Source organism: Anomaloglossus baeobatrachus, unplaced genomic scaffold (assembly GCF_048569485.1).
Source record: "Anomaloglossus baeobatrachus isolate aAnoBae1 unplaced genomic scaffold, aAnoBae1.hap1 Scaffold_3384, whole genome shotgun sequence".
In the NCBI taxonomy this organism is placed as follows: domain Eukaryota; kingdom Metazoa; phylum Chordata; class Amphibia; order Anura; family Aromobatidae; genus Anomaloglossus; species Anomaloglossus baeobatrachus.
In genome coordinates, this window is record NW_027442757.1 from 52,025 (window position 1) to 75,521 (window position 23,497).

Sequence of the window (23,497 nt, forward strand, 5' to 3'; positions counted from 1 at the left end):
AGCAGCGCTATTGTGATGTCATCGGGGGGCATTGTGACAAGCCGCCAGTGTTCCGTCTCTTCATGTTGTGCACAGTTCAAACGGAAAATACATCAACAGGCAGACTACAGAAAAGCTTACTATCAAAGGTTAGAGGGGGGCTTTCTCAGAGGGCTTTTTACAGTTTTTCTATTCCCAATTAGCCGTTTAAGTGTACTTATTGAAAGTAGTAATTCTTTCATAGGCCGCCCTTTCTTAGTATTTGACGTTCCTTATATTGCGGTATGAGGCTTCGCAGTAGGTTGCAAACATTCATCACCCATGACTGTCCCCAATTGAGCTCAGAAGCTCAATGTCTATCATGACCTCTCTTTTAGAATGTCCAAGAGCAAGCAAACTATTCCTCCAGGAGAGGGCGCCAACAGACTACTAAAGAGATCATCATTACTCAAAGAAAACCCCAAAAACCAATGCATGATAGGAATAAACAGGTAACTTTCTTTGGAGTGGAAGCGGAGAGATCGCACCAGATGCCAATTCTAGATGTTATCACACCTGTGGTCACTGCAGCAGCAGGTGAATCCACTTTGTCCAAAAGGGATCTATTCCATTCAATTGCAAATGATCTAGATAAGACAGAGAACTGCAGCACGGGGACATAGCCGAGTTGGTCAGGTTGAGTGGTGATGAGTTTGCTATTTGGATGAATAAAGAAAGTCAAAAGTGTGAAAGATAAAAAACAAAAGGAGGAAGTGTGAAAAGTGAATGGGCCAAATTGAGGTGCATATGAAGACGTATGCTTTCTTCCAATTCATTAAATCGGGCTAATATGAATCAGGTGAATTGAGTTCTGCTTTTGGAAACTGGGTTAAGAAGGGGTGCACCGTTCCTGGAGGTACTGCAATACCAGGTCAATGCGTGGAGTGGACAGAGCAAGCTCTTTTTCCATCTCCCTGTTCTAAAAATCCATTTAATATATGGTCCCCAGATAGGGGACGTATCAGATATTAAACTGATAAGAACAGATACTACACTTGATCTTAGCCAAAAGGCCGAGAAGCGATAACCAGAATTGGTTTGGGCCTCGAGTGGCACCCTGGCCTATGCCGGACACATCTTAGGGAGAGAGAGCGAGAGGGAGACAAACCCACGCCTACACAAGACATTTTGTCACCCAAGCCAACCCTTGAAAAGGCTGCTTTGCAGAGCCAAAACAAGAAGAATGGTGCGTTTTGCAGCCGCCGCCCACTGCAATGAATCTGAATAACTCCTCCTTTAGGGCGCAAGCAACTCCCCTCCCCCTTGCAGTCTTTCCAATTCACGATACAAAAAGACGGACAGGACAGGTTGCCTGACTTTCCGTCACTGCCACCCTTTGCCATCCTTACCCGTAGAAAGCCCTTTCATCATCCCCAAACCCTAATCTTTTCCCTTTCCTTCCCAGCCCCCAAACCCTGCCCTCTGTACCTTTCTCACCACCCGCTTCCCTTCTCCTGTCATCCCCCTACCACCCGGGAAAAAAAGAGATTGCCCCCTCCTTCCACTAGCCCACCCTCCCACCCAAAGAACAACTTCTTCTGCGCAGCTTGTTTTCTAGGCAGCAGCGCTATTGTGATGTCATCGGGGGGCATTGTGACAAGCCGCCAGTGTTCCGTCTCTTCATGTTGTGCACAGTTCAAACGGAAAATACATCAACAGGCAGACTACAGAAAAGCTTACTATCAAAGGTTAGAGGGGGGCTTTCTCAGAGGGCTTTTTACAGTTTTTCTATTCCCAATTAGCCGTTTAAGTGTACTTATTGAAAGTAGTAATTCTTTCATAGGCCGCCCTTTCTTAGTATTTGACGTTCCTTATATTGCGGTATGGAGGCTTCGCAGTAGGTTGCAAACATTCATCACCCATGACTGTCCCCAATTGAGCTCAGAAGCTCAATGTCTATCATGACCTCTCTTTTAGAATGTCCAAGAGCAAGCAAACTATTCCTCCAGGAGAGGGCGCCAACAGACTACTAAAGAGATCATCATTACTCAAAGAAAACCCCAAAAACCAATGCATGATAGGAATAAACAGGTAACTTTCTTTGGAGTGGAAGCGGAGAGATCGCACCAGATGCCAATTCTAGATGTTATCACACCTGTGGTCACTGCAGCAGCAGGTGAATCCACTTTGTCCAAAAGGGATCTATTCCATTCAATTGCAAATGATCTAGATAAGACAGAGAACTGCAGCACGGGGACATAGCCGAGTTGGTCAGGTTGAGTGGTGATGAGTTTGCTATTTGGATGAATAAAGAAAGTCAAAAGTGTGAAAGATAAAAAACAAAAGGAGGAAGTGTGAAAAGTGAATGGGCCAAATTGAGGTGCATATGAAGACGTATGCTTTCTTCCAATTCATTAAATCGGGCTAATATGAATCAGGTGAATTGAGTTCTGCTTTTGGAAACTGGGTTAAGAAGGGGTGCACCGTTCCTGGAGGTACTGCAATACCAGGTCAATGCGTGGAGTGGACAGAGCAAGCTCTTTTTCCATCTCCCTGTTCTAAAAATCCATTTAATATATGGTCCCCAGATAGGGGACGTATCAGATATTAAACTGATAAGAACAGATACTACACTTGATCTTAGCCAAAAGGCCGAGAAGCGATAACCAGAATTGGTTTGGGCCTCGAGTGGCACCCTGGCCTATGCCGGACACATCTTAGGGAGAGAGAGCGAGAGGGAGACAAACCCACGCCTACACAAGACATTTTGTCACCCAAGCCAACCCTTGAAAAGGCTGCTTTGCAGAGCCAAAACAAGAAGAATGGTGCGTTTTGCAGCCGCCGCCCACTGCAATGAATCTGAATAACTCCTCCTTTAGGGCGCAAGCAACTCCCCTCCCCCTTGCAGTCTTTCCAATTCACGATACAAAAAGACGGACAGGACAGGTTGCCTGACTTTCCGTCACTGCCACCCTTTGCCATCCTTACCCGTAGAAAGCCCTTTCATCATCCCCAAACCCTAATCTTTTCCCTTTCCTTCCCAGCCCCCAAACCCTGCCCTCTGTACCTTTCTCACCACCCGCTTCCCTTCTCCTGTCATCCCCCTACCACCCGGGAAAAAAAGAGATTGCCCCCTCCTTCCACTAGCCCACCCTCCCACCCAAAGAACAACTTCTTCTGCGCAGCTTGTTTTCTAGGCAGCAGCGCTATTGTGATGTCATCGGGGGGCATTGTGACAAGCCGCCAGTGTTCCGTCTCTTCATGTTGTGCACAGTTCAAACGGAAAATACATCAACAGGCAGACTACAGAAAAGCTTACTATCAAAGGTTAGAGGGGGGCTTTCTCAGAGGGCTTTTTACAGTTTTTCTATTCCCAATTAGCCGTTTAAGTGTACTTATTGAAAGTAGTAATTCTTTCATAGGCCGCCCTTTCTTAGTATTTGACGTTCCTTATATTGCGGTATGAGGCTTCGCAGTAGGTTGCAAACATTCATCACCCATGACTGTCCCCAATTGAGCTCAGAAGCTCAATGTCTATCATGACCTCTCTTTTAGAATGTCCAAGAGCAAGCAAACTATTCCTCCAGGAGAGGGCGCCAACAGACTACTAAAGAGATCATCATTACTCAAAGAAAACCCCAAAAACCAATGCATGATAGGAATAAACAGGTAACTTTCTTTGGAGTGGAAGCGGAGAGATCGCACCAGATGCCAATTCTAGATGTTATCACACCTGTGGTCACTGCAGCAGCAGGTGAATCCACTTTGTCCAAAAGGGATCTATTCCATTCAATTGCAAATGATCTAGATAAGACAGAGAACTGCAGCACGGGGACATAGCCGAGTTGGTCAGGTTGAGTGGTGATGAGTTTGCTATTTGGATGAATAAAGAAAGTCAAAAGTGTGAAAGATAAAAAACAAAAGGAGGAAGTGTGAAAAGTGAATGGGCCAAATTGAGGTGCATATGAAGACGTATGCTTTCTTCCAATTCATTAAATCGGGCTAATATGAATCAGGTGAATTGAGTTCTGCTTTTGGAAACTGGGTTAAGAAGGGGTGCACCGTTCCTGGAGGTACTGCAATACCAGGTCAATGCGTGGAGTGGACAGAGCAAGCTCTTTTTCCATCTCCCTGTTCTAAAAATCCATTTAATATATGGTCCCCAGATAGGGGACGTATCAGATATTAAACTGATAAGAACAGATACTACACTTGATCTTAGCCAAAAGGCCGAGAAGCGATAACCAGAATTGGTTTGGGCCTCGAGTGGCACCCTGGCCTATGCCGGACACATCTTAGGGAGAGAGAGCGAGAGGGAGACAAACCCACGCCTACACAAGACATTTTGTCACCCAAGCCAACCCTTGAAAAGGCTGCTTTGCAGAGCCAAAACAAGAAGAATGGTGCGTTTTGCAGCCGCCGCCCACTGCAATGAATCTGAATAACTCCTCCTTTAGGGCGCAAGCAACTCCCCTCCCCCTTGCAGTCTTTCCAATTCACGATACAAAAAGACGGACAGGACAGGTTGCCTGACTTTCCGTCACTGCCACCCTTTGCCATCCTTACCCGTAGAAAGCCCTTTCATCATCCCCAAACCCTAATCTTTTCCCTTTCCTTCCCAGCCCCCAAACCCTGCCCTCTGTACCTTTCTCACCACCCGCTTCCCTTCTCCTGTCATCCCCCTACCACCCGGGAAAAAAAGAGATTGCCCCCTCCTTCCACTAGCCCACCCTCCCACCCAAAGAACAACTTCTTCTGCGCAGCTTGTTTTCTAGGCAGCAGCGCTATTGTGATGTCATCGGGGGGCATTGTGACAAGCCGCCAGTGTTCCGTCTCTTCATGTTGTGCACAGTTCAAACGGAAAATACATCAACAGGCAGACTACAGAAAAGCTTACTATCAAAGGTTAGAGGGGGGCTTTCTCAGAGGGCTTTTTACAGTTTTTCTATTCCCAATTAGCCGTTTAAGTGTACTTATTGAAAGTAGTAATTCTTTCATAGGCCGCCCTTTCTTAGTATTTGACGTTCCTTATATTGCGGTATGAGGCTTCGCAGTAGGTTGCAAACATTCATCACCCATGACTGTCCCCAATTGAGCTCAGAAGCTCAATGTCTATCATGACCTCTCTTTTAGAATGTCCAAGAGCAAGCAAACTATTCCTCCAGGAGAGGGCGCCAACAGACTACTAAAGAGATCATCATTACTCAAAGAAAACCCCAAAAACCAATGCATGATAGGAATAAACAGGTAACTTTCTTTGGAGTGGAAGCGGAGAGATCGCACCAGATGCCAATTCTAGATGTTATCACACCTGTGGTCACTGCAGCAGCAGGTGAATCCACTTTGTCCAAAAGGGATCTATTCCATTCAATTGCAAATGATCTAGATAAGACAGAGAACTGCAGCACGGGGACATAGCCGAGTTGGTCAGGTTGAGTGGTGATGAGTTTGCTATTTGGATGAATAAAGAAAGTCAAAAGTGTGAAAGATAAAAAACAAAAGGAGGAAGTGTGAAAAGTGAATGGGCCAAATTGAGGTGCATATGAAGACGTATGCTTTCTTCCAATTCATTAAATCGGGCTAATATGAATCAGGTGAATTGAGTTCTGCTTTTGGAAACTGGGTTAAGAAGGGGTGCACCGTTCCTGGAGGTACTGCAATACCAGGTCAATGCGTGGAGTGGACAGAGCAAGCTCTTTTTCCATCTCCCTGTTCTAAAAATCCATTTAATATATGGTCCCCAGATAGGGGACGTATCAGATATTAAACTGATAAGAACAGATACTACACTTGATCTTAGCCAAAAGGCCGAGAAGCGATAACCAGAATTGGTTTGGGCCTCGAGTGGCACCCTGGCCTATGCCGGACACATCTTAGGGAGAGAGAGCGAGAGGGAGACAAACCCACGCCTACACAAGACATTTTGTCACCCAAGCCAACCCTTGAAAAGGCTGCTTTGCAGAGCCAAAACAAGAAGAATGGTGCGTTTTGCAGCCGCCGCCCACTGCAATGAATCTGAATAACTCCTCCTTTAGGGCGCAAGCAACTCCCCTCCCCCTTGCAGTCTTTCCAATTCACGATACAAAAAGACGGACAGGACAGGTTGCCTGACTTTCCGTCACTGCCACCCTTTGCCATCCTTACCCGTAGAAAGCCCTTTCATCATCCCCAAACCCTAATCTTTTCCCTTTCCTTCCCAGCCCCCAAACCCTGCCCTCTGTACCTTTCTCACCACCCGCTTCCCTTCTCCTGTCATCCCCCTACCACCCGGGAAAAAAAGAGATTGCCCCCTCCTTCCACTAGCCCACCCTCCCACCCAAAGAACAACTTCTTCTGCGCAGCTTGTTTTCTAGGCAGCAGCGCTATTGTGATGTCATCGGGGGGCATTGTGACAAGCCGCCAGTGTTCCGTCTCTTCATGTTGTGCACAGTTCAAACGGAAAATACATCAACAGGCAGACTACAGAAAAGCTTACTATCAAAGGTTAGAGGGGGGCTTTCTCAGAGGGCTTTTTACAGTTTTTCTATTCCCAATTAGCCGTTTAAGTGTACTTATTGAAAGTAGTAATTCTTTCATAGGCCGCCCTTTCTTAGTATTTGACGTTCCTTATATTGCGGTATGAGGCTTCGCAGTAGGTTGCAAACATTCATCACCCATGACTGTCCCCAATTGAGCTCAGAAGCTCAATGTCTATCATGACCTCTCTTTTAGAATGTCCAAGAGCAAGCAAACTATTCCTCCAGGAGAGGGCGCCAACAGACTACTAAAGAGATCATCATTACTCAAAGAAAACCCCAAAAACCAATGCATGATAGGAATAAACAGGTAACTTTCTTTGGAGTGGAAGCGGAGAGATCGCACCAGATGCCAATTCTAGATGTTATCACACCTGTGGTCACTGCAGCAGCAGGTGAATCCACTTTGTCCAAAAGGGATCTATTCCATTCAATTGCAAATGATCTAGATAAGACAGAGAACTGCAGCACGGGGACATAGCCGAGTTGGTCAGGTTGAGTGGTGATGAGTTTGCTATTTGGATGAATAAAGAAAGTCAAAAGTGTGAAAGATAAAAAACAAAAGGAGGAAGTGTGAAAAGTGAATGGGCCAAATTGAGGTGCATATGAAGACGTATGCTTTCTTCCAATTCATTAAATCGGGCTAATATGAATCAGGTGAATTGAGTTCTGCTTTTGGAAACTGGGTTAAGAAGGGGTGCACCGTTCCTGGAGGTACTGCAATACCAGGTCAATGCGTGGAGTGGACAGAGCAAGCTCTTTTTCCATCTCCCTGTTCTAAAAATCCATTTAATATATGGTCCCCAGATAGGGGACGTATCAGATATTAAACTGATAAGAACAGATACTACACTTGATCTTAGCCAAAAGGCCGAGAAGCGATAACCAGAATTGGTTTGGGCCTCGAGTGGCACCCTGGCCTATGCCGGACACATCTTAGGGAGAGAGAGCGAGAGGGAGACAAACCCACGCCTACACAAGACATTTTGTCACCCAAGCCAACCCTTGAAAAGGCTGCTTTGCAGAGCCAAAACAAGAAGAATGGTGCGTTTTGCAGCCGCCGCCCACTGCAATGAATCTGAATAACTCCTCCTTTAGGGCGCAAGCAACTCCCCTCCCCCTTGCAGTCTTTCCAATTCACGATACAAAAAGACGGACAGGACAGGTTGCCTGACTTTCCGTCACTGCCACCCTTTGCCATCCTTACCCGTAGAAAGCCCTTTCATCATCCCCAAACCCTAATCTTTTCCCTTTCCTTCCCAGCCCCCAAACCCTGCCCTCTGTACCTTTCTCACCACCCGCTTCCCTTCTCCTGTCATCCCCCTACCACCCGGGAAAAAAAGAGATTGCCCCCTCCTTCCACTAGCCCACCCTCCCACCCAAAGAACAACTTCTTCTGCGCAGCTTGTTTTCTAGGCAGCAGCGCTATTGTGATGTCATCGGGGGGCATTGTGACAAGCCGCCAGTGTTCCGTCTCTTCATGTTGTGCACAGTTCAAACGGAAAATACATCAACAGGCAGACTACAGAAAAGCTTACTATCAAAGGTTAGAGGGGGGCTTTCTCAGAGGGCTTTTTACAGTTTTTCTATTCCCAATTAGCCGTTTAAGTGTACTTATTGAAAGTAGTAATTCTTTCATAGGCCGCCCTTTCTTAGTATTTGACGTTCCTTATATTGCGGTATGAGGCTTCGCAGTAGGTTGCAAACATTCATCACCCATGACTGTCCCCAATTGAGCTCAGAAGCTCAATGTCTATCATGACCTCTCTTTTAGAATGTCCAAGAGCAAGCAAACTATTCCTCCAGGAGAGGGCGCCAACAGACTACTAAAGAGATCATCATTACTCAAAGAAAACCCCAAAAACCAATGCATGATAGGAATAAACAGGTAACTTTCTTTGGAGTGGAAGCGGAGAGATCGCACCAGATGCCAATTCTAGATGTTATCACACCTGTGGTCACTGCAGCAGCAGGTGAATCCACTTTGTCCAAAAGGGATCTATTCCATTCAATTGCAAATGATCTAGATAAGACAGAGAACTGCAGCACGGGGACATAGCCGAGTTGGTCAGGTTGAGTGGTGATGAGTTTGCTATTTGGATGAATAAAGAAAGTCAAAAGTGTGAAAGATAAAAAACAAAAGGAGGAAGTGTGAAAAGTGAATGGGCCAAATTGAGGTGCATATGAAGACGTATGCTTTCTTCCAATTCATTAAATCGGGCTAATATGAATCAGGTGAATTGAGTTCTGCTTTTGGAAACTGGGTTAAGAAGGGGTGCACCGTTCCTGGAGGTACTGCAATACCAGGTCAATGCGTGGAGTGGACAGAGCAAGCTCTTTTTCCATCTCCCTGTTCTAAAAATCCATTTAATATATGGTCCCCAGATAGGGGACGTATCAGATATTAAACTGATAAGAACAGATACTACACTTGATCTTAGCCAAAAGGCCGAGAAGCGATAACCAGAATTGGTTTGGGCCTCGAGTGGCACCCTGGCCTATGCCGGACACATCTTAGGGAGAGAGAGCGAGAGGGAGACAAACCCACGCCTACACAAGACATTTTGTCACCCAAGCCAACCCTTGAAAAGGCTGCTTTGCAGAGCCAAAACAAGAAGAATGGTGCGTTTTGCAGCCGCCGCCCACTGCAATGAATCTGAATAACTCCTCCTTTAGGGCGCAAGCAACTCCCCTCCCCCTTGCAGTCTTTCCAATTCACGATACAAAAAGACGGACAGGACAGGTTGCCTGACTTTCCGTCACTGCCACCCTTTGCCATCCTTACCCGTAGAAAGCCCTTTCATCATCCCCAAACCCTAATCTTTTCCCTTTCCTTCCCAGCCCCCAAACCCTGCCCTCTGTACCTTTCTCACCACCCGCTTCCCTTCTCCTGTCATCCCCCTACCACCCGGGAAAAAAAGAGATTGCCCCCTCCTTCCACTAGCCCACCCTCCCACCCAAAGAACAACTTCTTCTGCGCAGCTTGTTTTCTAGGCAGCAGCGCTATTGTGATGTCATCGGGGGGCATTGTGACAAGCCGCCAGTGTTCCGTCTCTTCATGTTGTGCACAGTTCAAACGGAAAATACATCAACAGGCAGACTACAGAAAAGCTTACTATCAAAGGTTAGAGGGGGGCTTTCTCAGAGGGCTTTTTACAGTTTTTCTATTCCCAATTAGCCGTTTAAGTGTACTTATTGAAAGTAGTAATTCTTTCATAGGCCGCCCTTTCTTAGTATTTGACGTTCCTTATATTGCGGTATGAGGCTTCGCAGTAGGTTGCAAACATTCATCACCCATGACTGTCCCCAATTGAGCTCAGAAGCTCAATGTCTATCATGACCTCTCTTTTAGAATGTCCAAGAGCAAGCAAACTATTCCTCCAGGAGAGGGCGCCAACAGACTACTAAAGAGATCATCATTACTCAAAGAAAACCCCAAAAACCAATGCATGATAGGAATAAACAGGTAACTTTCTTTGGAGTGGAAGCGGAGAGATCGCACCAGATGCCAATTCTAGATGTTATCACACCTGTGGTCACTGCAGCAGCAGGTGAATCCACTTTGTCCAAAAGGGATCTATTCCATTCAATTGCAAATGATCTAGATAAGACAGAGAACTGCAGCACGGGGACATAGCCGAGTTGGTCAGGTTGAGTGGTGATGAGTTTGCTATTTGGATGAATAAAGAAAGTCAAAAGTGTGAAAGATAAAAAACAAAAGGAGGAAGTGTGAAAAGTGAATGGGCCAAATTGAGGTGCATATGAAGACGTATGCTTTCTTCCAATTCATTAAATCGGGCTAATATGAATCAGGTGAATTGAGTTCTGCTTTTGGAAACTGGGTTAAGAAGGGGTGCACCGTTCCTGGAGGTACTGCAATACCAGGTCAATGCGTGGAGTGGACAGAGCAAGCTCTTTTTCCATCTCCCTGTTCTAAAAATCCATTTAATATATGGTCCCCAGATAGGGGACGTATCAGATATTAAACTGATAAGAACAGATACTACACTTGATCTTAGCCAAAAGGCCGAGAAGCGATAACCAGAATTGGTTTGGGCCTCGAGTGGCACCCTGGCCTATGCCGGACACATCTTAGGGAGAGAGAGCGAGAGGGAGACAAACCCACGCCTACACAAGACATTTTGTCACCCAAGCCAACCCTTGAAAAGGCTGCTTTGCAGAGCCAAAACAAGAAGAATGGTGCGTTTTGCAGCCGCCGCCCACTGCAATGAATCTGAATAACTCCTCCTTTAGGGCGCAAGCAACTCCCCTCCCCCTTGCAGTCTTTCCAATTCACGATACAAAAAGACGGACAGGACAGGTTGCCTGACTTTCCGTCACTGCCACCCTTTGCCATCCTTACCCGTAGAAAGCCCTTTCATCATCCCCAAACCCTAATCTTTTCCCTTTCCTTCCCAGCCCCCAAACCCTGCCCTCTGTACCTTTCTCACCACCCGCTTCCCTTCTCCTGTCATCCCCCTACCACCCGGAAAAAAAAGAGATTGCCCCCTCCTTCCACTAGCCCACCCTCCCACCCAAAGAACAACTTCTTCTGCGCAGCTTGTTTTCTAGGCAGCAGCGCTATTGTGATGTCATCGGGGGGCATTGTGACAAGCCGCCAGTGTTCCGTCTCTTCATGTTGTGCACAGTTCAAACGGAAAATACATCAACAGGCAGACTACAGAAAAGCTTACTATCAAAGGTTAGAGGGGGGCTTTCTCAGAGGGCTTTTTACAGTTTTTCTATTCCCAATTAGCCGTTTAAGTGTACTTATTGAAAGTAGTAATTCTTTCATAGGCCGCCCTTTCTTAGTATTTGACGTTCCTTATATTGCGGTATGAGGCTTCGCAGTAGGTTGCAAACATTCATCACCCATGACTGTCCCCAATTGAGCTCAGAAGCTCAATGTCTATCATGACCTCTCTTTTAGAATGTCCAAGAGCAAGCAAACTATTCCTCCAGGAGAGGGCGCCAACAGACTACTAAAGAGATCATCATTACTCAAAGAAAACCCCAAAAACCAATGCATGATAGGAATAAACAGGTAACTTTCTTTGGAGTGGAAGCGGAGAGATCGCACCAGATGCCAATTCTAGATGTTATCACACCTGTGGTCACTGCAGCAGCAGGTGAATCCACTTTGTCCAAAAGGGATCTATTCCATTCAATTGCAAATGATCTAGATAAGACAGAGAACTGCAGCACGGGGACATAGCCGAGTTGGTCAGGTTGAGTGGTGATGAGTTTGCTATTTGGATGAATAAAGAAAGTCAAAAGTGTGAAAGATAAAAAACAAAAGGAGGAAGTGTGAAAAGTGAATGGGCCAAATTGAGGTGCATATGAAGACGTATGCTTTCTTCCAATTCATTAAATCGGGCTAATATGAATCAGGTGAATTGAGTTCTGCTTTTGGAAACTGGGTTAAGAAGGGGTGCACCGTTCCTGGAGGTACTGCAATACCAGGTCAATGCGTGGAGTGGACAGAGCAAGCTCTTTTTCCATCTCCCTGTTCTAAAAATCCATTTAATATATGGTCCCCAGATAGGGGACGTATCAGATATTAAACTGATAAGAACAGATACTACACTTGATCTTAGCCAAAAGGCCGAGAAGCGATAACCAGAATTGGTTTGGGCCTCGAGTGGCACCCTGGCCTATGCCGGACACATCTTAGGGAGAGAGAGCGAGAGGGAGACAAACCCACGCCTACACAAGACATTTTGTCACCCAAGCCAACCCTTGAAAAGGCTGCTTTGCAGAGCCAAAACAAGAAGAATGGTGCGTTTTGCAGCCGCCGCCCACTGCAATGAATCTGAATAACTCCTCCTTTAGGGCGCAAGCAACTCCCCTCCCCCTTGCAGTCTTTCCAATTCACGATACAAAAAGACGGACAGGACAGGTTGCCTGACTTTCCGTCACTGCCACCCTTTGCCATCCTTACCCGTAGAAAGCCCTTTCATCATCCCCAAACCCTAATCTTTTCCCTTTCCTTCCCAGCCCCCAAACCCTGCCCTCTGTACCTTTCTCACCACCCGCTTCCCTTCTCCTGTCATCCCCCTACCACCCGGGAAAAAAAGAGATTGCCCCCTCCTTCCACTAGCCCACCCTCCCACCCAAAGAACAACTTCTTCTGCGCAGCTTGTTTTCTAGGCAGCAGCGCTATTGTGATGTCATCGGGGGGCATTGTGACAAGCCGCCAGTGTTCCGTCTCTTCATGTTGTGCACAGTTCAAACGGAAAATACATCAACAGGCAGACTACAGAAAAGCTTACTATCAAAGGTTAGAGGGGGGCTTTCTCAGAGGGCTTTTTACAGTTTTTCTATTCCCAATTAGCCGTTTAAGTGTACTTATTGAAAGTAGTAATTCTTTCATAGGCCGCCCTTTCTTAGTATTTGACGTTCCTTATATTGCGGTATGAGGCTTCGCAGTAGGTTGCAAACATTCATCACCCATGACTGTCCCCAATTGAGCTCAGAAGCTCAATGTCTATCATGACCTCTCTTTTAGAATGTCCAAGAGCAAGCAAACTATTCCTCCAGGAGAGGGCGCCAACAGACTACTAAAGAGATCATCATTACTCAAAGAAAACCCCAAAAACCAATGCATGATAGGAATAAACAGGTAACTTTCTTTGGAGTGGAAGCGGAGAGATCGCACCAGATGCCAATTCTAGATGTTATCACACCTGTGGTCACTGCAGCAGCAGGTGAATCCACTTTGTCCAAAAGGGATCTATTCCATTCAATTGCAAATGATCTAGATAAGACAGAGAACTGCAGCACGGGGACATAGCCGAGTTGGTCAGGTTGAGTGGTGATGAGTTTGCTATTTGGATGAATAAAGAAAGTCAAAAGTGTGAAAGATAAAAAACAAAAGGAGGAAGTGTGAAAAGTGAATGGGCCAAATTGAGGTGCATATGAAGACGTATGCTTTCTTCCAATTCATTAAATCGGGCTAATATGAATCAGGTGAATTGAGTTCTGCTTTTGGAAACTGGGTTAAGAAGGGGTGCACCGTTCCTGGAGGTACTGCAATACCAGGTCAATGCGTGGAGTGGACAGAGCAAGCTCTTTTTCCATCTCCCTGTTCTAAAAATCCATTTAATATATGGTCCCCAGATAGGGGACGTATCAGATATTAAACTGATAAGAACAGATACTACACTTGATCTTAGCCAAAAGGCCGAGAAGCGATAACCAGAATTGGTTTGGGCCTCGAGTGGCACCCTGGCCTATGCCGGACACATCTTAGGGAGAGAGAGCGAGAGGGAGACAAACCCACGCCTACACAAGACATTTTGTCACCCAAGCCAACCCTTGAAAAGGCTGCTTTGCAGAGCCAAAACAAGAAGAATGGTGCGTTTTGCAGCCGCCGCCCACTGCAATGAATCTGAATAACTCCTCCTTTAGGGCGCAAGCAACTCCCCTCCCCCTTGCAGTCTTTCCAATTCACGATACAAAAAGACGGACAGGACAGGTTGCCTGACTTTCCGTCACTGCCACCCTTTGCCATCCTTACCCGTAGAAAGCCCTTTCATCATCCCCAAACCCTAATCTTTTCCCTTTCCTTCCCAGCCCCCAAACCCTGCCCTCTGTACCTTTCTCACCACCCGCTTCCCTTCTCCTGTCATCCCCCTACCACCCGGGAAAAAAAGAGATTGCCCCCTCCTTCCACTAGCCCACCCTCCCACCCAAAGAACAACTTCTTCTGCGCAGCTTGTTTTCTAGGCAGCAGCGCTATTGTGATGTCATCGGGGGGCATTGTGACAAGCCGCCAGTGTTCCGTCTCTTCATGTTGTGCACAGTTCAAACGGAAAATACATCAACAGGCAGACTACAGAAAAGCTTACTATCAAAGGTTAGAGGGGGGCTTTCTCAGAGGGCTTTTTACAGTTTTTCTATTCCCAATTAGCCGTTTAAGTGTACTTATTGAAAGTAGTAATTCTTTCATAGGCCGCCCTTTCTTAGTATTTGACGTTCCTTATATTGCGGTATGAGGCTTCGCAGTAGGTTGCAAACATTCATCACCCATGACTGTCCCCAATTGAGCTCAGAAGCTCAATGTCTATCATGACCTCTCTTTTAGAATGTCCAAGAGCAAGCAAACTATTCCTCCAGGAGAGGGCGCCAACAGACTACTAAAGAGATCATCATTACTCAAAGAAAACCCCAAAAACCAATGCATGATAGGAATAAACAGGTAACTTTCTTTGGAGTGGAAGCGGAGAGATCGCACCAGATGCCAATTCTAGATGTTATCACACCTGTGGTCACTGCAGCAGCAGGTGAATCCACTTTGTCCAAAAGGGATCTATTCCATTCAATTGCAAATGATCTAGATAAGACAGAGAACTGCAGCACGGGGACATAGCCGAGTTGGTCAGGTTGAGTGGTGATGAGTTTGCTATTTGGATGAATAAAGAAAGTCAAAAGTGTGAAAGATAAAAAACAAAAGGAGGAAGTGTGAAAAGTGAATGGGCCAAATTGAGGTGCATATGAAGACGTATGCTTTCTTCCAATTCATTAAATCGGGCTAATATGAATCAGGTGAATTGAGTTCTGCTTTTGGAAACTGGGTTAAGAAGGGGTGCACCGTTCCTGGAGGTACTGCAATACCAGGTCAATGCGTGGAGTGGACAGAGCAAGCTCTTTTTCCATCTCCCTGTTCTAAAAATCCATTTAATATATGGTCCCCAGATAGGGGACGTATCAGATATTAAACTGATAAGAACAGATACTACACTTGATCTTAGCCAAAAGGCCGAGAAGCGATAACCAGAATTGGTTTGGGCCTCGAGTGGCACCCTGGCCTATGCCGGACACATCTTAGGGAGAGAGAGCGAGAGGGAGACAAACCCACGCCTACACAAGACATTTTGTCACCCAAGCCAACCCTTGAAAAGGCTGCTTTGCAGAGCCAAAACAAGAAGAATGGTGCGTTTTGCAGCCGCCGCCCACTGCAATGAATCTGAATAACTCCTCCTTTAGGGCGCAAGCAACTCCCCTCCCCCTTGCAGTCTTTCCAATTCACGATACAAAAAGACGGACAGGACAGGTTGCCTGACTTTCCGTCACTGCCACCCTTTGCCATCCTTACCCGTAGAAAGCCCTTTCATCATCCCCAAACCCTAATCTTTTCCCTTTCCTTCCCAGCCCCCAAACCCTGCCCTCTGTACCTTTCTCACCACCCGCTTCCCTTCTCCTGTCATCCCCCTACCACCCGGGAAAAAAAGAGATTGCCCCCTCCTTCCACTAGCCCACCCTCCCACCCAAAGAACAACTTCTTCTGCGCAGCTTGTTTTCTAGGCAGCAGCGCTATTGTGATGTCATCGGGGGGCATTGTGACAAGCCGCCAGTGTTCCGTCTCTTCATGTTGTGCACAGTTCAAACGGAAAATACATCAACAGGCAGACTACAGAAAAGCTTACTATCAAAGGTTAGAGGGGGGCTTTCTCAGAGGGCTTTTTACAGTTTTTCTATTCCCAATTAGCCGTTTAAGTGTACTTATTGAAAGTAGTAATTCTTTCATAGGCCGCCCTTTCTTAGTATTTGACGTTCCTTATATTGCGGTATGAGGCTTCGCAGTAGGTTGCAAACATTCATCACCCATGACTGTCCCCAATTGAGCTCAGAAGCTCAATGTCTATCATGACCTCTCTTTTAGAATGTCCAAGAGCAAGCAAACTATTCCTCCAGGAGAGGGCGCCAACAGACTACTAAAGAGATCATCATTACTCAAAGAAAACCCCAAAAACCAATGCATGATAGGAATAAACAGGTAACTTTCTTTGGAGTGGAAGCGGAGAGATCGCACCAGATGCCAATTCTAGATGTTATCACACCTGTGGTCACTGCAGCAGCAGGTGAATCCACTTTGTCCAAAAGGGATCTATTCCATTCAATTGCAAATGATCTAGATAAGACAGAGAACTGCAGCACGGGGACATAGCCGAGTTGGTCAGGTTGAGTGGTGATGAGTTTGCTATTTGGATGAATAAAGAAAGTCAAAAGTGTGAAAGATAAAAAACAAAAGGAGGAAGTGTGAAAAGTGAATGGGCCAAATTGAGGTGCATATGAAGACGTATGCTTTCTTCCAATTCATTAAATCGGGCTAATATGAATCAGGTGAATTGAGTTCTGCTTTTGGAAACTGGGTTAAGAAGGGGTGCACCGTTCCTGGAGGTACTGCAATACCAGGTCAATGCGTGGAGTGGACAGAGCAAGCTCTTTTTCCATCTCCCTGTTCTAAAAATCCATTTAATATATGGTCCCCAGATAGGGGACGTATCAGATATTAAACTGATAAGAACAGATACTACACTTGATCTTAGCCAAAAGGCCGAGAAGCGATAACCAGAATTGGTTTGGGCCTCGAGTGGCACCCTGGCCTATGCCGGACACATCTTAGGGAGAGAGAGCGAGAGGGAGACAAACCCACGCCTACACAAGACATTTTGTCACCCAAGCCAACCCTTGAAAAGGCTGCTTTGCAGAGCCAAAACAAGAAGAATGGTGCGTTTTGCAGCCGCCGCCCACTGCAATGAATCTGAATAACTCCTCCTTTAGGGCGCAAGCAACTCCCCTCCCCCTTGCAGTCTTTCCAATTCACGATACAAAAAGACGGACAGGACAGGTTGCCTGACTTTCCGTCACTGCCACCCTTTGCCATCCTTACCCGTAGAAAGCCCTTTCATCATCCCCAAACCCTAATCTTTTCCCTTTCCTTCCCAGCCCCCAAACCCTGCCCTCTGTACCTTTCTCACCACCCGCTTCCCTTCTCCTGTCATCCCCCTACCACCCGGGAAAAAAAGAGATTGCCCCCTCCTTCCACTAGCCCACCCTCCCACCCAAAGAACAACTTCTTCTGCGCAGCTTGTTTTCTAGGCAGCAGCGCTATTGTGATGTCATCGGGGGGCATTGTGACAAGCCGCCAGTGTTCCGTCTCTTCATGTTGTGCACAGTTCAAACGGAAAATACATCAACAGGCAGACTACAGAAAAGCTTACTATCAAAGGTTAGAGGGGGGCTTTCTCAGAGGGCTTTTTACAGTTTTTCTATTCCCAATTAGCCGTTTAAGTGTACTTATTGAAAGTAGTAATTCTTTCATAGGCCGCCCTTTCTTAGTATTTGACGTTCCTTATATTGCGGTATGAGGCTTCGCAGTAGGTTGCAAACATTCATCACCCATGACTGTCCCCAATTGAGCTCAGAAGCTCAATGTCTATCATGACCTCTCTTTTAGAATGTCCAAGAGCAAGCAAACTATTCCTCCAGGAGAGGGCGCCAACAGACTACTAAAGAGATCATCATTACTCAAAGAAAACCCCAAAAACCAATGCATGATAGGAATAAACAGGTAACTTTCTTTGGAGTGGAAGCGGAGAGATCGCACCAGATGCCAATTCTAGATGTTATCACACCTGTGGTCACTGCAGCAGCAGGTGAATCCACTTTGTCCAAAAGGGATCTATTCCATTCAATTGCAAATGATCTAGATAAGACAGAGAACTGCAGCACGGGGACATAGCCGAGTTGGTCAGGTTGAGTGGTGATGAGTTTGCTATTTGGATGAATAAAGAAAGTCAAAAGTGTGAAAGATAAAAAACAAAAGGAGGAAGTGTGAAAAGTGAATGGGCCAAATTGAGGTGCATATGAAGACGTATGCTTTCTTCCAATTCATTAAATCGGGCTAATATGAATCAGGTGAATTGAGTTCTGCTTTTGGAAACTGGGTTAAGAAGGGGTGCACCGTTCCTGGAGGTACTGCAATACCAGGTCAATGCGTGGAGTGGACAGAGCAAGCTCTTTTTCCATCTCCCTGTTCTAAAAATCCATTTAATATATGGTCCCCAGATAGGGGACGTATCAGATATTAAACTGATGAGAACAGATACTACACTTGATCTTAGCCAAAAGGCCGAGAAGCGATAACCAGAATTGGTTTGGGCCTCGAGTGGCACCCTGGCCTATGCCGGACACATCTTAGGGAGAGAGAGCGAGAGGGAGACAAACCCACGCCTACACAAGACATTTTGTCACCCAAGCCAACCCTTGAAAAGGCTGCTTTGCAGAGCCAAAACAAGAAGAATGGTGCGTTTTGCAGCCGCCGCCCACTGCAATGAATCTGAATAACTCCTCCTTTAGGGCGCAAGCAACTCCCCTCCCCCTTGCAGTCTTTCCAATTCACGATACAAAAAGACGGACAGGACAGGTTGCCTGACTTTCCGTCACTGCCACCCTTTGCCATCCTTACCCGTAGAAAGCCCTTTCATCATCCCCAAACCCTAATCTTTTCCCTTTCCTTCCCAGCCCCCAAACCCTGCCCTCTGTACCTTTCTCACCACCCGCTTCCCTTCTCCTGTCATCCCCCTACCACCCGGGAAAAAAAGAGATTGCCCCCTCCTTCCACTAGCCCACCCTCCCACCCAAAGAACAACTTCTTCTGCGCAGCTTGTTTTCTAGGCAGCAGCGCTATTGTGATGTCATCGGGGGGCATTGTGACAAGCCGCCAGTGTTCCGTCTCTTCATGTTGTGCACAGTTCAAACGGAAAATACATCAACAGGCAGACTACAGAAAAGCTTACTATCAAAGGTTAGAGGGGGGCTTTCTCAGAGGGCTTTTTACAGTTTTTCTATTCCCAATTAGCCGTTTAAGTGTACTTATTGAAAGTAGTAATTCTTTCATAGGCCGCCCTTTCTTAGTATTTGACGTTCCTTATATTGCGGTATGAGGCTTCGCAGTAGGTTGCAAACATTCATCACCCATGACTGTCCCCAATTGAGCTCAGAAGCTCAATGTCTATCATGACCTCTCTTTTAGAATGTCCAAGAGCAAGCAAACTATTCCTCCAGGAGAGGGCGCCAACAGACTACTAAAGAGATCATCATTACTCAAAGAAAACCCCAAAAACCAATGCATGATAGGAATAAACAGGTAACTTTCTTTGGAGTGGAAGCGGAGAGATCGCACCAGATGCCAATTCTAGATGTTATCACACCTGTGGTCACTGCAGCAGCAGGTGAATCCACTTTGTCCAAAAGGGATCTATTCCATTCAATTGCAAATGATCTAGATAAGACAGAGAACTGCAGCACGGGGACATAGCCGAGTTGGTCAGGTTGAGTGGTGATGAGTTTGCTATTTGGATGAATAAAGAAAGTCAAAAGTGTGAAAGATAAAAAACAAAAGGAGGAAGTGTGAAAAGTGAATGGGCCAAATTGAGGTGCATATGAAGACGTATGCTTTCTTCCAATTCATTAAATCGGGCTAATATGAATCAGGTGAATTGAGTTCTGCTTTTGGAAACTGGGTTAAGAAGGGGTGCACCGTTCCTGGAGGTACTGCAATACCAGGTCAATGCGTGGAGTGGACAGAGCAAGCTCTTTTTCCATCTCCCTGTTCTAAAAATCCATTTAATATATGGTCCCCAGATAGGGGACGTATCAGATATTAAACTGATAAGAACAGATACTACACTTGATCTTAGCCAAAAGGCCGAGAAGCGATAACCAGAATTGGTTTGGGCCTCGAGTGGCACCCTGGCCTATGCCGGACACATCTTAGGGAGAGAGAGCGAGAGGGAGACAAACCCACGCCTACACAAGACATTTTGTCACCCAAGCCAACCCTTGAAAAGGCTGCTTTGCAGAGCCAAAACAAGAAGAATGGTGCGTTTTGCAGCCGCCGCCCACTGCAATGAATCTGAATAACTCCTCCTTTAGGGCGCAAGCAACTCCCCTCCCCCTTGCAGTCTTTCCAATTCACGATACAAAAAGACGGACAGGACAGGTTGCCTGACTTTCCGTCACTGCCACCCTTTGCCATCCTTACCCGTAGAAAGCCCTTTCATCATCCCCAAACCCTAATCTTTTCCCTTTCCTTCCCAGCCCCCAAACCCTGCCCTCTGTACCTTTCTCACCACCCGCTTCCCTTCTCCTGTCATCCCCCTACCACCCGGGAAAAAAAGAGATTGCCCCCTCCTTCCACTAGCCCACCCTCCCACCCAAAGAACAACTTCTTCTGCGCAGCTTGTTTTCTAGGCAGCAGCGCTATTGTGATGTCATCGGGGGGCATTGTGACAAGCCGCCAGTGTTCCGTCTCTTCATGTTGTGCACAGTTCAAACGGAAAATACATCAACAGGCAGACTACAGAAAAGCTTACTATCAAAGGTTAGAGGGGGGCTTTCTCAGAGGGCTTTTTACAGTTTTTCTATTCCCAATTAGCCGTTTAAGTGTACTTATTGAAAGTAGTAATTCTTTCATAGGCCGCCCTTTCTTAGTATTTGACGTTCCTTATATTGCGGTATGAGGCTTCGCAGTAGGTTGCAAACATTCATCACCCATGACTGTCCCTAATTGAGCTCAGAAGCTCAATGTCTATCATGACCTCTCTTTTAGAATGTCCAAGAGCAAGCAAACTATTCCTCCAGGAGAGGGCGCCAACAGACTACTAAAGAGATCATCATTACTCAAAGAAAACCCCAAAAACCAATGCATGATAGGAATAAACAGGTAACTTTCTTTGGAGTGGAAGCGGAGAGATCGCACCAGATGCCAATTCTAGATGTTATCACACCTGTGGTCACTGCAGCAGCAGGTGAATCCACTTTGTCCAAAAGGGATCTATTCCATTCAATTGCAAATGATCTAGATAAGACAGAGAACTGCAGCACGGGGACATAGCCGAGTTGGTCAGGTTGAGTGGTGATGAGTTTGCTATTTGGATGAATAAAGAAAGTCAAAAGTGTGAAAGATAAAAAACAAAAGGAGGAAGTGTGAAAAGTGAATGGGCCAAATTGAGGTGCATATGAAGACGTATGCTTTCTTCCAATTCATTAAATCGGGCTAATATGAATCAGGTGAATTGAGTTCTGCTTTTGGAAACTGGGTTAAGAAGGGGTGCACCGTTCCTGGAGGTACTGCAATACCAGGTCAATGCGTGGAGTGGACAGAGCAAGCTCTTTTTCCATCTCCCTGTTCTAAAAATCCATTTAATATATGGTCCCCAGATAGGGGACGTATCAGATATTAAACTGATAAGAACAGATACTACACTTGATCTTAGCCAAAAGGCCGAGAAGCGATAACCAGAATTGGTTTGGGCCTCGAGTGGCACCCTGGCCTATGCCGGACACATCTTAGGGAGAGAGAGCGAGAGGGAGACAAACCCACGCCTACACAAGACATTTTGTCACCCAAGCCAACCCTTGAAAAGGCTGCTTTGCAGAGCCAAAACAAGAAGAATGGTGCGTTTTGCAGCCGCCGCCCACTGCAATGAATCTGAATAACTCCTCCTTTAGGGCGCAAGCAACTCCCCTCCCCCTTGCAGTCTTTCCAATTCACGATACAAAAAGACGGACAGGACAGGTTGCCTGACTTTCCGTCACTGCCACCCTTTGCCATCCTTACCCGTAGAAAGCCCTTTCATCATCCCCAAACCCTAATCTTTTCCCTTTCCTTCCCAGCCCCCAAACCCTGCCCTCTGTACCTTTCTCACCACCCGCTTCCCTTCTCCTGTCATCCCCCTACCACCCGGGAAAAAAAGAGATTGCCCCCTCCTTCCACTAGCCCACCCTCCCACCCAAAGAACAACTTCTTCTGCGCAGCTTGTTTTCTAGGCAGCAGCGCTATTGTGATGTCATCGGGGGGCATTGTGACAAGCCGCCAGTGTTCCGTCTCTTCATGTTGTGCACAGTTCAAACGGAAAATACATCAACAGGCAGACTACAGAAAAGCTTACTATCAAAGGTTAGAGGGGGGCTTTCTCAGAGGGCTTTTTACAGTTTTTCTATTCCCAATTAGCCGTTTAAGTGTACTTATTGAAAGTAGTAATTCTTTCATAGGCCGCCCTTTCTTAGTATTTGACGTTCCTTATATTGCGGTATGAGGCTTCGCAGTAGGTTGCAAACATTCATCACCCATGACTGTCCCCAATTGAGCTCAGAAGCTCAATGTCTATCATGACCTCTCTTTTAGAATGTCCAAGAGCAAGCAAACTATTCCTCCAGGAGAGGGCGCCAACAGACTACTAAAGAGATCATCATTACTCAAAGAAAACCCCAAAAACCAATGCATGATAGGAATAAACAGGTAACTTTCTTTGGAGTGGAAGCGGAGAGATCGCACCAGATGCCAATTCTAGATGTTATCACACCTGTGGTCACTGCAGCAGCAGGTGAATCCACTTTGTCCAAAAGGGATCTATTCCATTCAATTGCAAATGATCTAGATAAGACAGAGAACTGCAGCACGGGGACATAGCCGAGTTGGTCAGGTTGAGTGGTGATGAGTTTGCTATTTGGATGAATAAAGAAAGTCAAAAGTGTGAAAGATAAAAAACAAAAGGAGGAAGTGTGAAAAGTGAATGGGCCAAATTGAGGTGCATATGAAGACGTATGCTTTCTTCCAATTCATTAAATCGGGCTAATATGAATCAGGTGAATTGAGTTCTGCTTTTGGAAACTGGGTTAAGAAGGGGTGCACCGTTCCTGGAGGTACTGCAATACCAGGTCAATGCGTGGAGTGGACAGAGCAAGCTCTTTTTCCATCTCCCTGTTCTAAAAATCCATTTAATATATGGTCCCCAGATAGGGGACGTATCAGATATTAAACTGATAAGAACAGATACTACACTTGATCTTAGCCAAAAGGCCGAGAAGCGATAACCAGAATTGGTTTGGGCCTCGAGTGGCACCCTGGCCTATGCCGGACACATCTTAGGGAGAGAGAGCGAGAGGGAGACAAACCCACGCCTACACAAGACATTTTGTCACCCAAGCCAACCCTTGAAAAGGCTGCTTTGCAGAGCCAAAACAAGAAGAATGGTGCGTTTTGCAGCCGCCGCCCACTGCAATGAATCTGAATAACTCCTCCTTTAGGGCGCAAGCAACTCCCCTCCCCCTTGCAGTCTTTCCAATTCACGATACAAAAAGACGGACAGGACAGGTTGCCTGACTTTCCGTCACTGCCACCCTTTGCCATCCTTACCCGTAGAAAGCCCTTTCATCATCCCCAAACCCTAATC

The 23,497-nt window shown here is 46.3% G+C and overlaps 15 non-coding genes across 15 annotated transcripts; all 15 read right to left on the minus strand.

Moving 5' to 3' along the window:
• Positions 1–852: 852 nt before the first annotated feature.
• LOC142271715 (U2 spliceosomal RNA) lies at positions 853–1,043 on the minus strand. Its single transcript, XR_012736724.1, has one exon. It is a non-coding gene; the product is annotated as a U2 spliceosomal RNA (small nuclear RNA).
• Positions 1,044–2,431: 1,388 nt separating this feature from the next.
• LOC142271718 (U2 spliceosomal RNA) lies at positions 2,432–2,622 on the minus strand. The gene has a single exon (XR_012736726.1). It is a non-coding gene; the product is annotated as a U2 spliceosomal RNA (small nuclear RNA).
• Positions 2,623–4,009: 1,387 nt separating this feature from the next.
• LOC142271719 (U2 spliceosomal RNA) lies at positions 4,010–4,200 on the minus strand. Its single transcript, XR_012736727.1, has one exon. It is a non-coding gene; the product is annotated as a U2 spliceosomal RNA (small nuclear RNA).
• Positions 4,201–5,587: 1,387 nt separating this feature from the next.
• LOC142271720 (U2 spliceosomal RNA) lies at positions 5,588–5,778 on the minus strand. Its single transcript, XR_012736728.1, has one exon. It is a non-coding gene; the product is annotated as a U2 spliceosomal RNA (small nuclear RNA).
• Positions 5,779–7,165: 1,387 nt separating this feature from the next.
• On the minus strand, positions 7,166–7,356 carry LOC142271721 (U2 spliceosomal RNA). The gene has a single exon (XR_012736729.1). It is a non-coding gene; the product is annotated as a U2 spliceosomal RNA (small nuclear RNA).
• A 1,387-nt stretch (positions 7,357–8,743) lies between these two features.
• Positions 8,744–8,934, minus strand: LOC142271722 (U2 spliceosomal RNA). The gene has a single exon (XR_012736730.1). It is a non-coding gene; the product is annotated as a U2 spliceosomal RNA (small nuclear RNA).
• A 1,387-nt stretch (positions 8,935–10,321) lies between these two features.
• Positions 10,322–10,512, minus strand: LOC142271723 (U2 spliceosomal RNA). Its single transcript, XR_012736731.1, has one exon. It is a non-coding gene; the product is annotated as a U2 spliceosomal RNA (small nuclear RNA).
• Positions 10,513–11,899: 1,387 nt separating this feature from the next.
• Positions 11,900–12,090, minus strand: LOC142271724 (U2 spliceosomal RNA). The gene has a single exon (XR_012736732.1). It is a non-coding gene; the product is annotated as a U2 spliceosomal RNA (small nuclear RNA).
• Positions 12,091–13,477: 1,387 nt separating this feature from the next.
• Positions 13,478–13,668, minus strand: LOC142271725 (U2 spliceosomal RNA). The gene has a single exon (XR_012736733.1). It is a non-coding gene; the product is annotated as a U2 spliceosomal RNA (small nuclear RNA).
• Positions 13,669–15,055: 1,387 nt separating this feature from the next.
• On the minus strand, positions 15,056–15,246 carry LOC142271726 (U2 spliceosomal RNA). The gene has a single exon (XR_012736734.1). It is a non-coding gene; the product is annotated as a U2 spliceosomal RNA (small nuclear RNA).
• A 1,387-nt stretch (positions 15,247–16,633) lies between these two features.
• Positions 16,634–16,824, minus strand: LOC142271728 (U2 spliceosomal RNA). The gene has a single exon (XR_012736735.1). It is a non-coding gene; the product is annotated as a U2 spliceosomal RNA (small nuclear RNA).
• Positions 16,825–18,211: 1,387 nt separating this feature from the next.
• Positions 18,212–18,402, minus strand: LOC142271735 (U2 spliceosomal RNA). The gene has a single exon (XR_012736742.1). It is a non-coding gene; the product is annotated as a U2 spliceosomal RNA (small nuclear RNA).
• Positions 18,403–19,789: 1,387 nt separating this feature from the next.
• On the minus strand, positions 19,790–19,980 carry LOC142271730 (U2 spliceosomal RNA). The gene has a single exon (XR_012736737.1). It is a non-coding gene; the product is annotated as a U2 spliceosomal RNA (small nuclear RNA).
• Positions 19,981–21,367: 1,387 nt separating this feature from the next.
• LOC142271731 (U2 spliceosomal RNA) lies at positions 21,368–21,558 on the minus strand. Its single transcript, XR_012736738.1, has one exon. It is a non-coding gene; the product is annotated as a U2 spliceosomal RNA (small nuclear RNA).
• A 1,387-nt stretch (positions 21,559–22,945) lies between these two features.
• LOC142271732 (U2 spliceosomal RNA) lies at positions 22,946–23,136 on the minus strand. The gene has a single exon (XR_012736739.1). It is a non-coding gene; the product is annotated as a U2 spliceosomal RNA (small nuclear RNA).
• Between the last annotated feature and the right edge of the window lie 361 nt (positions 23,137–23,497).